General features: G+C 41.8%; 1 protein-coding gene across 3 annotated transcripts in view; it reads left to right on the top strand.

The window, feature by feature from the left end:
- Positions 1 to 313: 313 nt before the first annotated feature.
- Positions 314 to 13,302, top strand: part of LOC136430939 (gamma-aminobutyric acid type B receptor subunit 1-like) — a 55,253-nt gene continuing 42,264 nt past the window's right edge. For 2 of the 3 annotated variants that reach the window (XM_066422036.1, XM_066422035.1), the window contains exon 1: positions 314 to 442. The gene's annotated coding sequence lies outside the window, so the exon portion shown is untranslated. The remainder of the gene's footprint in view (positions 443 to 13,302) is intronic. The other variant, XM_066422037.1, reaches the window with a different exon arrangement.

Below are 13,302 nucleotides of genomic sequence, written 5' to 3' on the forward strand. Positions count from 1 at the left end.
ATAAATTTGCATAATTTAGGTATAAACTTGGCACATAAAACAAAACAACCAGCGGCAACAACAAATAACTAGGGCAAATAAAACACATCATATATAAAAACAAATTTCATGGAGATTTTGGGTCTTCGGACTCTTGTTGTCGTCTGATTCCTCCATAATATACATAATCTTATGAACCCCAAAGAGATGTTGGGAGTACGAAAAGCAGCACCTGAGATGACGTAAAATCATCAAGACTCAAGAGGATCCATAACACCCCTGTGTTCCATCTGCAATGGTACGTCCGTGCACGGTATCGACTGGAATCGCGGAGGCCCGTGGACTATTGCAGCCGTGACTGAGGAAGTGGAAACACGGCATTGACAGGACTCTCGTCGCCTTGTCCGGACCCCGTCAGCTGAGGCACAAGGGGAACACAAAAACAATCTGATAGTTATGGGCGGTTAGTCTTCTTTTTCTTTTAACTATTACTTGAGTATTAAACATGTAGATGTGGGCGTTAAGATCTTTATTGTCCAGTAGAACGACGTCTTGTTTGCGAGTGGCGGCCATGAGCTATGGTTTGTGGTCATCGCACATCTATCAACAAGACAAAAAAGGAAGAAAAACACGTGGCTAAACTTGCATGGTATTGAAGAATTGAACCTTATGAAGGTTTTGCATTTGTATGTATCTGACTAGAGCTGAAATGTGGCATTAAATAGGACTAATTGTTTTATATTTCTGCACTGCCCGACTAATGTAGCTTACATTATTACGAAAGGTATCCATGTCATCACGAATTAACATACATATAAGGGAGCATTATTGAGTTGTTAACTATTGATGAGGTCATTAAGGGTTAAATAGTCGGCTAGATTACAGAGCTCTTTTCCACGGATATTCGCTGGCAAAACAAAAGACGTAAATAGTTCAGTGCGGCGAGATGTATACATATTCATGTTTGTGAGATATGATTATACGGACACTACCACTGGCTGTGTTGTTGCTATAGATGGTCTTGCTTGGTGGTCGACTTTAGCTCGACAGCTCCTAATGGAAACTGTTGTTTGTCAAAGATTCGTGTTCGTGAGATTGTCAGAAGCACATGAGTTATCTTTGAAATCTCATCTTTATTAGTCTCTGAACCGCCGAGAAATTCGCACTGCTGGCATCGTTGTATCACGTCCTGTTTTCAAATATGGCATGTAGAGTGCACTAGTCACCAAAATTACCCTTTGACCAGTCACCACCCACAAGAACGACGTCGACAGGCAAAAAGGGGCGATACTGGAATCCTACGATAAAATTTCTCACACATTACTAGTACTACGGCTAAGATAATCAATTGAAGCTTTCTTGAAGCTACAGGTGACGACTCAGAGCGCGCGCAGAAACCGGACATTTTTGTTCGGTGCTTGGTGACAGCCATGGTGCTGAAATGACTTCTGAAATCGCTTCAATTTAGAAAATCGCTTCCCCGCACGTCCAAACTATACTTCCCGTAGCGGCTGTTTTGACACCAACTCAATTACAGTCTGTTGACCTATTTTGGGCTGCCATTCTATAGAAGATCCTAATAGAATTTTGCGGAGCTTCGATTGAGACTATTGATAATTAATTATTTAACCTAAACTAAGTAAAACATGGTTTAGATAAGAGGGTCAAGTGTGGGTTAACTTTGATTCATGGATTACATTAAAAATTGAGTCATCTCACCCGGCTGTCTTCAAAGATGGAGGTCGTCTTTTTTCCCATTAATGTGAGTAGGCTTAATCTGTACTACACAACCTCTTGCTGTCCGGGGCATATGGGTCCCCTCCCCGACTCGAGGGGCCTGCTTAAAGCCTGTCGCGGGGCCAGAGTATGCGAACGCCCACACACCCGGACATGTAGTGTCTGTTTCATGGTTTGTCCGCCCTAGTGGGGTGGCAGTAGTGAATGACGTCGACGATGGTTGTTGCCAAGTAACAATGTCTCACTAGAACAATCCTACTAATGATCAGTAATGCCTATTCTCTACCAGACTGACTACGCCGGCGATGGACAGAATATTTGCCAGGGGAGTTTGGCCACCATAGGGTGTCATTTGCAGGCTCCGAGGGGGAGATATTAACCTTACCGCGGACTGACTCTCCTAACCAATTATTACCTGCCAACATGGTTATGTTTTCGGTAGCGTTTGTATGTGTAGATATATGTGGAATACCAGCATAACTCGAGAAGGCCTGGATGGTCTTGGTATGCGGGTAGGTCTTGATGAGATTAAACTTTGGCCCCCCTAGCGGCTTGTTACGGTTCTGCAATCGAAATTCCTGTTGTGATATCTCGTGTTCTGGAGATGTCATGGTCATGATTTTTGAGTGGTAGATAGCTCATGGACCAGAAAGTAATTGGTGTAGGTTTGAAACTGCAGGAGCAGGTTTTGCTTGAGACTTTGAAGGAGAATAGCTCAAGGTGGGGTTGATGGATCGTCATTGTTTTTGGTATGTAAATAGCTTGAGTGAGGATTTACATAATTAGATGCTAAGAATTCAAATCATCCAATGTGCATAATTAGTGAGGAAAGTCTATGTCCGCTGCATTTCATTGTAGGACTCTCAAACATGTGACATATGTACCTGAGAAGGAGAGAAATATTGATACATATCAGCTATGCAAATGAGGACATCATTTGCATAATTGATACGAAAATACTATAACTCAAGATGCGGCTGACGAATCATCCAGATATTTTGTATGCAGATAGCTTAAGGAATGGTTGGTATGATTAATTGGTAATTATGTAAATCTGATTCTAACTTGCATTATCAATGAGGAAATTTCATAAACCTGCTCCATTCCATGGTAGGACTATTCAAACATGTGACATTTGTAAATGAGAATTGGTGAAAGGAATATTGATAGATAAAAGAATATGCAAATGAAGACCTAATTTGCATGATTAATGAGAAACTATCATCATCATCATCGTTCATCCGGATTACTCCGGTGGGATACAGTCAATAAAGTTATTCCAGTACAATTTGTCCTTCATGGCGGAAAGTAACTCAGAACCTGAGAGTCCAGTGTCTCTTTCGATCAATGTCATAAAAGTTGTGTGAGGTCTTCCAACCCTTCGTTTTCCCTCAGGTAGCCACTGCATTAGTCGCCCAGCAGGCTCTTCACTGCGAACAACATGTCCCGCCAGTGCGAGCTGGCGGCGTCGCACAACTGACGAAATGGGTGGCAGAGAACCATACAGTTGCTTATTTGTTAGATGACTTCTCCAAGATACATTGTACACCATTCTTAGCATTCTTGTGTATGTACCATCTAGTTTCTTACTCTGTGCTGTACTCATGGCCCATGACTCAGAGCTGTAAAGTAGGATGGTCTCGGTACAAGCTTTAAACACTTCAGTTTTTGTCTGTTTTCCAATAGGAGCTTTCCATATCTTTTGTAGAGAATGGAGAGAACTCCAAGCTTGAGCAATCCTGCGCTCCATATCTCTCCCTGTATCAGTATAGCCCCCTCAATACTTGAAGTCAGCTACACACTCGATTTCAGAGCCGTCAGATGTAGTTAGGCGCTCGGAAGATGTAGGGTTCAAATGCATATATTTCGTTTTGGATGGGTTTAGATATAAGCCGATGGCCTGACATGCCACTTCTACTTTGTTAAGCATGGTTTGTGCGAAAAGTAGTGAGTTTTCGAGAAGGCCGATGTCATCAGCAAAATTAATGTCGGCAAGCACTTCGGCAGGGTAGCGACTACTGCGACGACGGCGGAGGGTAAAACCATCAGTGTCTGAAATCGAGTGCCTTAAAGCATAATCTAGACATATGATGAATAGAAACGGGGCCAGAGATAAACATGCTAAACATATCAGTCTCTCCATCTGGTGTAATAACTACTGCAGAGGTGTCTCTATACATGACTGCTATAGCATTAACAATGTCTAATGGAACTCCATATGGCTCTAGAATCTTCAACATTTTGCTGCGATTGATACAATCAAAAGCCTTACGAAAGTCGATGAATACTACAACAGCTTCTTTGTCAAAATGTCTTAGTTCTTCAACAATGCGACGCAGCACAAGAATGTGTGATGTAGTAGATCGGCCTTGGCGGAAGCCATTTTGATTTGGGCGAAGAATTCCATCAACAATAGGGCGAATCCTGTTCAGCAGGCAACGGTTATACACTTTACATGCAGTTTGTGATAATGAGACACCTCTATAATTGTCCACAGATCGAAGATCCCCCTTCTTAGGAATTGGAACAATCCCGGATACTCCCCATTCCTTTGGGCGCTTCCCATTGTAAGAGAAACTATAATGAGAAAATAATGATTCCATTATGGTAAATATGGACAATTTCATACTTGTGGCATTTGGAAGTTATGTGAATGTGAGCATTACTGAATATGGATTATGCTAATGACAACCTACTTTGCACAGTTGATAATAAATGCTAGAATAGCTCTCTTTGTTATGGTAAGACTCATACTTTAGACAACTTCTGTTATTTGGATGGAGAAGATAATCAACTGATACGATTTATGCAGATGATGACTTATTGAGCATAATCAATTAAAAACACTCATAATACGTCAGTCATAAAGGTAAAAATCATTTGGCGAAGGTATGACGTCGTGAAACTTTAGTTCCTTTTTGCCAAATTCTACGATCCATACCCCTTAGCCTGGTGGAGGCTAAGTAATGCCCGAGAGATATGGATACCATCATAAATGCTGTTCCGAACAATCCGAAGTGAAATTTGTCAAAAGATGTTCAAGTTGGGTGACAGAAATGATTATGATCATGTCTAAATAACGAAGGCTGTGACCATTAGTAATATGTACAGCAATACTATCATTAGTATCAACTACAGGACTTAAATGGCTTCTAGCCAGAGGGGAACAATTATGTAAACAAACATCGCAAACCTATAATCAAAAGTAAGCCATGCTACGGCATGAGCGCGTAGCACACAGCCCGGCGTTCAATAATTCAATATTTCAATATTAAGGGGTTTGTGAGGAAACATTTGTGCAACATGCAATGAACGTAGACTGTACTGATGTTAAGATACGGACGGTACCTACATGGCCTATAAAAGCTTTTAAGCTTTAAAACACTGTAAAACCTTTTGTTTTTCCTTTCCAGCTCTTGTAATTAACCATAGGCACAACATCATGGATCAATTGCCGTAGAAAGAAATGACAGATAACTGAACAGCACTGTTATAGACAGCACGTTTGAAATTAAAACTGAAACTAAACTGGAATGATATACGGCTTGCTCAGGATACCCCGCTATACACAACATATATGTCATCCAGTGTATGACATGTATATGTATATGATGATAGATGGGCAAGGTCAAAACCTACAGCTGAGCTTTGTGACCGAAGAACGTTCTCAGTGCGTTATTTATCGGAACCTGGATTGTTTCGGATCTTGATTATGGCTTCATCTCCAAGCCTAATGGGATTTAGGGCATCGGACTTAGGGAGCTAGCGCGCCCTCCCTGCCCCGGGACATCTGTCTCACACCACGGCTCTACAGATGCTTCATCTCTTACATTGCGTGTCGGCTGGTAAGGTCCATAAATCAGGAAGAAGTAATCACTCCGGGGAAGACTTGTATCGGTTCTCTGTGCTGTGTGTAGCTGTGTTTTGCACTAATTGACGTTGCCCCCCCCCCCATCGACATATAATACACTTCACTGCACAACAAGTATACAAGTTACAATGTATAGCATCTTCCGCTACATAACAGAATTTCTACCGTTTAAGCATTTCTTTATCATATATTGCCTGATTTGGAAAATGCACGGGTTGTCACATGTCAATATGCACTTGAATGCGCAATTCATTGAGAGAAATCCCGGCATATAAGATGATAGAGATGTGTATTGCGAATTACGCATATCAACATATTTGAGACATATATCATATTAGTATCCTGGAATGACATGTCCCAGCAGTTTTCATCAGTCCCTTTGAAACCTGCTCAAGTCACAGTTAAGGTGTATTGTTCAAGACCAGTGCCCCTCCCTCTACTTAGTAACCCGCATCAAAAGCTAATTGATTCCAAAATCCACACTCAGTCTGGTAGAAAACACCACAGGTCAAACAGCCTACAGAAGACTTTTGATCCGACGAAAAGTCAAAACGCCTACGCCTGCGATTAGTTCTACACATGGAGCTCCAACTTAAAAGTGGATTTACATCAGTCGCACAGAATCACCTCATCCCATCTGGCGTGCAATACGGGATGAGTTGGTGACTGATGTTGCCGTGGACGACGGTTTGTCGTTCATCAGTAGGAAAATCCCCGGAGGTGTGAAACAATTTATCGATTCGACACAATTACTTGTAAGAGAGACTTCGGTAGCTCCGGGAGCTGTCCATGACCCACACACTATATATGGATTGCCTGGGAAGTAGATCGATACGTCATGTAACGGACCGGGCCACTTCCCTACACGCAGCGGGAAAAGTTGTTTGCGACGACATGTCGACTCAGCAGATAATGGTGCTGAGGCTTCGGGATCAAGAATATCTCTCTGATATCTGATCTGTCATCTCTACGGTATTGAGGATGCAACAATATTGTAAAAAGCAAATACCTTTCTTCGTCAGCTCGTCAAAGAGATAAGATATGACTTGATGACAGAATGACAAATGATACTGGCTGACACAAAATCAAAACTAGTGTTATTGGGGTCATCAGGCGCATGTTCGGATGCCAGACATGAAGGGATATTGGAATCATGGATCAAGAGAGAAATATATCCGTCAGGAAAAATTACTGTGCGTGGGGATGCCCCATAGGGGGCCGACTGAATATCTACCAAGTAAGGAACAATAAGTCCAAGGCAAAGGAGTAACACGCTTGAATGTGAGAGATTGAGATGAAGAATCGAGTAAACCATGAACCTGACACAAACTGTGGTCCGTGTCGCTGTGTAGATCAAGACAAGCGCGTTCATAGAAATATGGAAATATAGACAATGTTTGCGTTTGAGTCCACGAAAGCTGTGCGCATATGAGTTGCTCAAAGAGGTATTTGAAAATAGCTTAAGAGGAAATAGAGGAATCAAAAATAAGATACGTGAACATTCAACCTCACTGAAAGAAACACGTAGGAGGTCCAAAAATATATGAGAGACCCATAACTCAAGCTTACATCCCCAACGGGGTTCTGGATAAAATGCTTCGAACGTTTTACTGCGGTTGGGCCAGCTCAAGACGACTAATTGTAGCAATTTCAGGCTCAAATGCAAATCATGCACAAGGTGCTCAGCGTGTACAAAATGTTGCCGCAATTGAATTTTGATAAAACAATGATAGAAACTTAACCAAAGTAACGGACTCATACACCCCCTTAGCGTAAGCATGCATGCATATAAGTGATTTTCACATACATGATCATATTGCATGCAAATCTGTGCAACATTACAGCTTGTTTTTTTAAAAGATCATCACACAGGGGCCTAGAATATACCCAAAAAGTGATTTTGCCAATTTATGTCTATGTTGGAACTACCAAACCCTCATGGCGCAATAAAAAAGTCTTGCTCCAAAAACCTACAAAATTCACATTATTGGAGGGACATTAAATGAATGGTGTTAACGAGTTAACGATGTCAGAGAGAAATTACACAGAAACGACACGATTTCAAATAGTCACACATTTCCCGTTCATATCGACATTTAGCAAACATTGGTTTTATAAACACTAACGTTAGGCCTGTAACATGTGATATCGTGCTTCTACAGGTGATGTTGACAACGTAACGTTAGTCCTGCGGCCGGGGGGACTTCTTTTCGCTCACGTCAATTGATAGCGCAGTCCTACAGATCCTAATTGATACCCCTGGCACATGAGGGTGATACATGTTCTATTCTTCTCTTTGATGTCTTGTCTCTACATGATGTCCCCACAACTGGAAGATACTGTTGCTCGGCAACGATTCTCCTCTAGCAAAAGCAATTCATCTTCGATGTTTTCATCTTCTCTGATCTGGTCGCTACACACGAATTGCCCGTGTGCATAACACCAGCACCATAGGGCTGCCCGGCAGCAAAGGTGCGATGACGTAATCATTTTGATCACTCAGCCACTCATCTTTTCCGACTTGTTTTTTGTCCCCCTATGCGTGTCATGACGTTTGTGGTCACTGTTCCTAGGTACCATGTGAAGATTTCAAAGCCCTACCGAATCTCCTTACTACAGGACAAGATGCAGAAATAACATACAGTATGACATGTACAAGAGAAGAGTATCGATTCATGTATATCACCACTTGAAGTCTTCAAGAAAAATACAACAGTCGCCTACATTCCTGGCAGCTCTCATGTATTTTAAGGAGTCCTAAACCCCAGAGGGGGGAGTTATTTTCCTATGAATTGTAATTTTAGGAAGTAGACATGAATATTTTTTACAGTATACGATAAACTACCCACTTGTCTCGTGCGCATCCAAAAGCATTCAGTATTCTACCAAATTTCCCAGATGACCCTCAGCCTATGTGTTTTTTAGAATGCGTTAGATTAAAAATTTAGATTACAAAAAGAATGTCAGGGTGGTTATTATATGTAATAAGAAAAACTCGTCTTGCTATGTGTTCTTTTATATTTTATCAACAATTGCCTTCTTATGTGCTCAACCACCCTCATTAACGCCGAAAATATCCACGTTTAAAAATGTATGTTTACGCATAGGGAATACACTGGTAGGGTCTGCAGGGGTTTAGTGAGTATCATATTGTTTTGAAAAACACACCTTGTGTAATTCACAACAAGCGGAATTCTGTACAAAGTCGGCTGATTATGTATTGATTGATACATAATCTAGTGGAAAATAACACCGCCCTCTGGAGTTTAGGACTCCTTTAAACAAAACAAAAACGTAATTTCTTTGATAAGAACCACCAACTTCCGCCATGGTGTAGAAAGGAAGCAGCTGAACGCAGGTACTCATGTAGTCGTCGTTGTATAGCATTTGAAAGATGGCTGCGACTTATCATCTATCACTGGAACTTTGTGCAATCCTGCCTGTAAACCCTTTCATAGCCAAACAGGATCATACGATAAGTGTATGATAAAGTGGATACCGAAGATGTGATAACATTAGAGGGGCAATCTTTTTGGAAACCAGTGTAGATAACAGAACACGCTTAAAGATTCTTGAAATTCAAAGACTCGAGTTTAAATGTAGTAGAGATGCAGTGAACCCACAAACACAACAAGAGTTCCACGACCTCATACCTTCGCTGACTGATCTTTGCCTTTTCGAGTGGCATATCATAAATGTTTTCCATTTATTTTGCATATAAGGATCTCATTTGCATGAATTATGTCAGTTGATCATCTTCTCTACCCAAATAACACAAGTTGTTCAAAGTATGAAAGTATTATCTTAGCAAAGAAGGCTATTGTAGCATTTCCTCATAAGCTATGTAAATGAGGCCCTCATTTGTATGATTTATGTCTGATAATGTCCACATCTACTGAAATTCCAAATGCTGCAAGAATGAAATCTCCATCATTTACTATTAGGGAGTTATGCATTCATTTGCAAAATTGATATCTATCGGTTTTCCTCTCTTTCTCAGTTACCTATGTCACGTTTGAGAGTCCTATAATGGGGTGCAGCGGATGTATATCATTAATTATGCAAATTTGCTACTGATTTGCGTGATACGCATACGATGTTGTCAATCATCACTTAAGCTTTCTACATACCAAATACCCTTCTTGAGTTATTCGCTTTCAAAATTTGAAACGAAATCGGCTCCGGCAGTTCCAAAAAGCCACCAGGGGACCCAAACCTACACAACATACTCTCCCTCCCAAGAGCTTCTACCACTCCTACCATAGCATGTCTAGAGCACGAGATATCAAACCCTGAAGTTCCGCTGCAGTACCATAGCAAGCCACTAGGGGGCCCAAAATCTAATGCTTTGAGGTCTCAAGAAGACCTACTCACATACCAAGTATGAAGACAATCCATCCAGGCATTCTTGAGTTATACTGTTCACACACACGCACACGCACACACACACACACACACACACGCACACACACACACATACACACACACACGAACGCCATGCAAAACATAACCTTCTCGGCGAAGGTAATTTATGGTAGTATTTTGTTTGGAAATACAACCGTGTTCTTCATCAAGGCAGATAAAAGCTGATGCTCATGGATAACGGTTCATGTTTATGTCGATAGACAGAGTGATACCGGACATGATACCGGACATAAGGAAGATTGATTAGCAAGTACTAGTAGTATATACTCAACACGCAAACCGGAGTGCTCTGTCAGTGTTACATGATCAGAACTTCACGAGAACTCCACCAAGAGTGATGTGCCCGAATCTGGCGTGCCACACAGATAGTTTTACATGGTGTGGGAAATGGAGCTTAAAGAAGTGTTATCATCTAAAGGATAGTGAACCTTTCGTGCAAGGGTCGTTGGCCTGTGCTTTAATAACACCCATAACTTGACACGTACTCACTCAAAAATTTGCGTGCACTTGATTCCCTACTCGTCAAAATCAGTAAAATTGTGTCTTATGGTGCTTAGTGTTTGTTTTCTTTCCACTTGTCAGTTCGTTAATTAACATCACGTTACTGAAAATGTGCGTATGAAGATGTAGTGTCAAGAGGAAATGCGCGTCAGAGATGGCTTTTGCAACATGTTAACAGACTAATGAGCAATCATTATTACTAGGCTACTCGTGGGTAAATCAAAGTCACAGGTTTTTTTATTCGTATACAGGGTTTATGTCAGACCTCAGAAGCTTTTTCATTCTTTCACACTCCGTTCAATCAATATGAATTTAAACAAACAAGGTTTAAAAATCAGAACGCTTCTGTTTCAGGGAGTAAACTTCGCAACCCTGTAAATTATGCCAAGTTACACACAAACTAAGGCGTTTCCATCGTTATTCAGGCAGTTTTTGTGTAACAAGCGGTGTTATGAAAGACTTGTACGTGTCGAGAATCATCAATATGATGCCGTGTTGTCACAAGCACAGGTTTAGCGCCACAGAAACTGACAAGCTGTATGAAACACACTCTCATACACTCGCGCACACACGCACACACACACACACACACATACACACACACACACACACACACACACACACACTCATACACTCAAACAAACACGCGCGCGAACACACAACACATACACACTCATACACACACACACACATACACACACACACACATACAAACACACAAACACACAAACACACACACACACACATACAAACACATAAACACACACACACACACACACACACACACATACACACACACACACCACACAGTCCCTGTAGCGCTTAACTAGTGATTGTGACGAGAAGTACAAACTGCCCACTGATAGAAAAAGCACATTTAGCGAATTGCCGTCTCGTGTTTTCACCTCATCCACCTTGGGAAACAACGCTGGGGAACTTGAGAAAGTCAATACTTTTATGTTCCACAGATTTCAAATTTTCACCACTCAGCTTCATAACCTTATCCGAGAGGACGGTAGTAAATTGCAGACGGAAAGTCGGGAGATACACAGGAGAGATATGAAGCGACCTTTCTTCTTCTCAAGAAGTTATATTTCAATCACACCTCCGGGACGCAAAGGCAAGATGACGTGCTTGAAATAAATCTATGTAAACCCACAGAGAGGCTTTCCTTCCTAATGCCAAATGTCACATAGGAGCTCCTAAAACGCCACTTAAGCGCATGTATGAAGGCTATCTGTCTCGGGTCGCCTCCAGCCATGACGCTCAGGTCACTGGTGTCCACGCCTGCGTAGCGCAGATGACTATCAGCACGTATCAGCAGTTACATCTTTCCCCTCGCGCAGGCATTGCCGTAAGTACTGCATTATCCTGAGCTCGGGGAAAAACAGTTACAACATGTCCTGGCGTTATCTGCAAATGTCTCGCGTATCTTTTTTTCCTGTGTAAAATTTGCCGGCTCAAGGCTAAGACACAATATGAGACGACTCTCAGACAACGTGATTCTACATGTGCATGCCTAATTACGGATATCGCTGATGCAACAGTGATTCCAAACGTTTCATCTCAATATGATTCATTTACTTTGATCATCGGTTTCTAACTGCCTGTCACATATAGAATTGGAGCTTTTGTAATGCTTTATTTTATTCAATGAATGAATGGTAGTTAATAAGTGTAATGGTAGTTAATTGTTGTTTAGAAGGCTCTGCAGAAAGAGTGATCAGCCCATTAAATACAATGATATGATACCTGGTGAATGGTCTTTGAGCAATCGATAAAGCGACTTGATATTACATTATCTACCATACTGTTATCAATCTACACCGATCTTGTGTTTTCCATATTTGGGAATTTGACCCACGGGTGAATCACACAATACGTTGTACGCGAGACATGTAACGTGTAAACCTACTGAAACGAATTGCTTTCTTTGTCCCACGGAAAACTCTTGAAACTCTGTACAAAACCATGACACGCCCTTTGATTGAGTATCAGCATGCCAACGTTGCCTGATGCGGTCTTCTTCAGAAAGACTCAGACTCCCTCGAATCAGTCCAGGTGTCCGCAGCCCGGGTTTGCATGGGTGCAGTGAGAGGGACGAATCACAAACGCATCTTAAGGGAGGTCGGTTGGGATACACTTGCCATCAGACGAGAGAAGCACACGCTTGTCCACTTTTACAAAATGGCCAGTGGCTCAGCACCAAATTATCTCCAAGAATTGATTCCTCCACTTATCCGAGATTCTACCCCTTATGGCCTTCGAGATAATCAGAACTACCCCCCCCCCATGCCCTAAGAACCGAAAAGTACAAAAGATCATTTTTACCCGCTGCAGTCCTCTCTTGAACAAACTTCCTTTGCCCGTCAGATCATCGTCATCTATTAGTATTTTCAAAAGAGAACTCGAGTCCTTCTTTGACTGCCCGCCCAGACACTCTCACTACTCCCATGGCCACGGCCACCCTAGAGTATAGTTATCTCCATGAAGGAGATATAGTTTTGGGTGTGTCTGTCTGTGTGTGTGTCTGTGTGTCTGTGTGTCTGTGTGTCTGTGTGTATGTGTCTTTGTGTTTCCGCACTACTGTCGACAGCATAACTCCAGAACCTCTGGATGGATTACAATGATATTTGGTATGTGGGTAGGTGTTGTGAAGCCGACATTCAAGGTAGATTTTGGGCCCCCTGGTATGTGACCTTGGTACTGCAGCAGAACTTAAGTTTTTGTATCTTTTGACCTGGACGTGCTGTGGTCTTGATTTTTGGGTGGCAGATAGCTTGTGATGT

Source organism: Branchiostoma lanceolatum, chromosome 3, assembly GCF_035083965.1.
Source record: "Branchiostoma lanceolatum isolate klBraLanc5 chromosome 3, klBraLanc5.hap2, whole genome shotgun sequence".
NCBI lineage: Eukaryota > Metazoa > Chordata > Leptocardii > Amphioxiformes > Branchiostomatidae > Branchiostoma > Branchiostoma lanceolatum.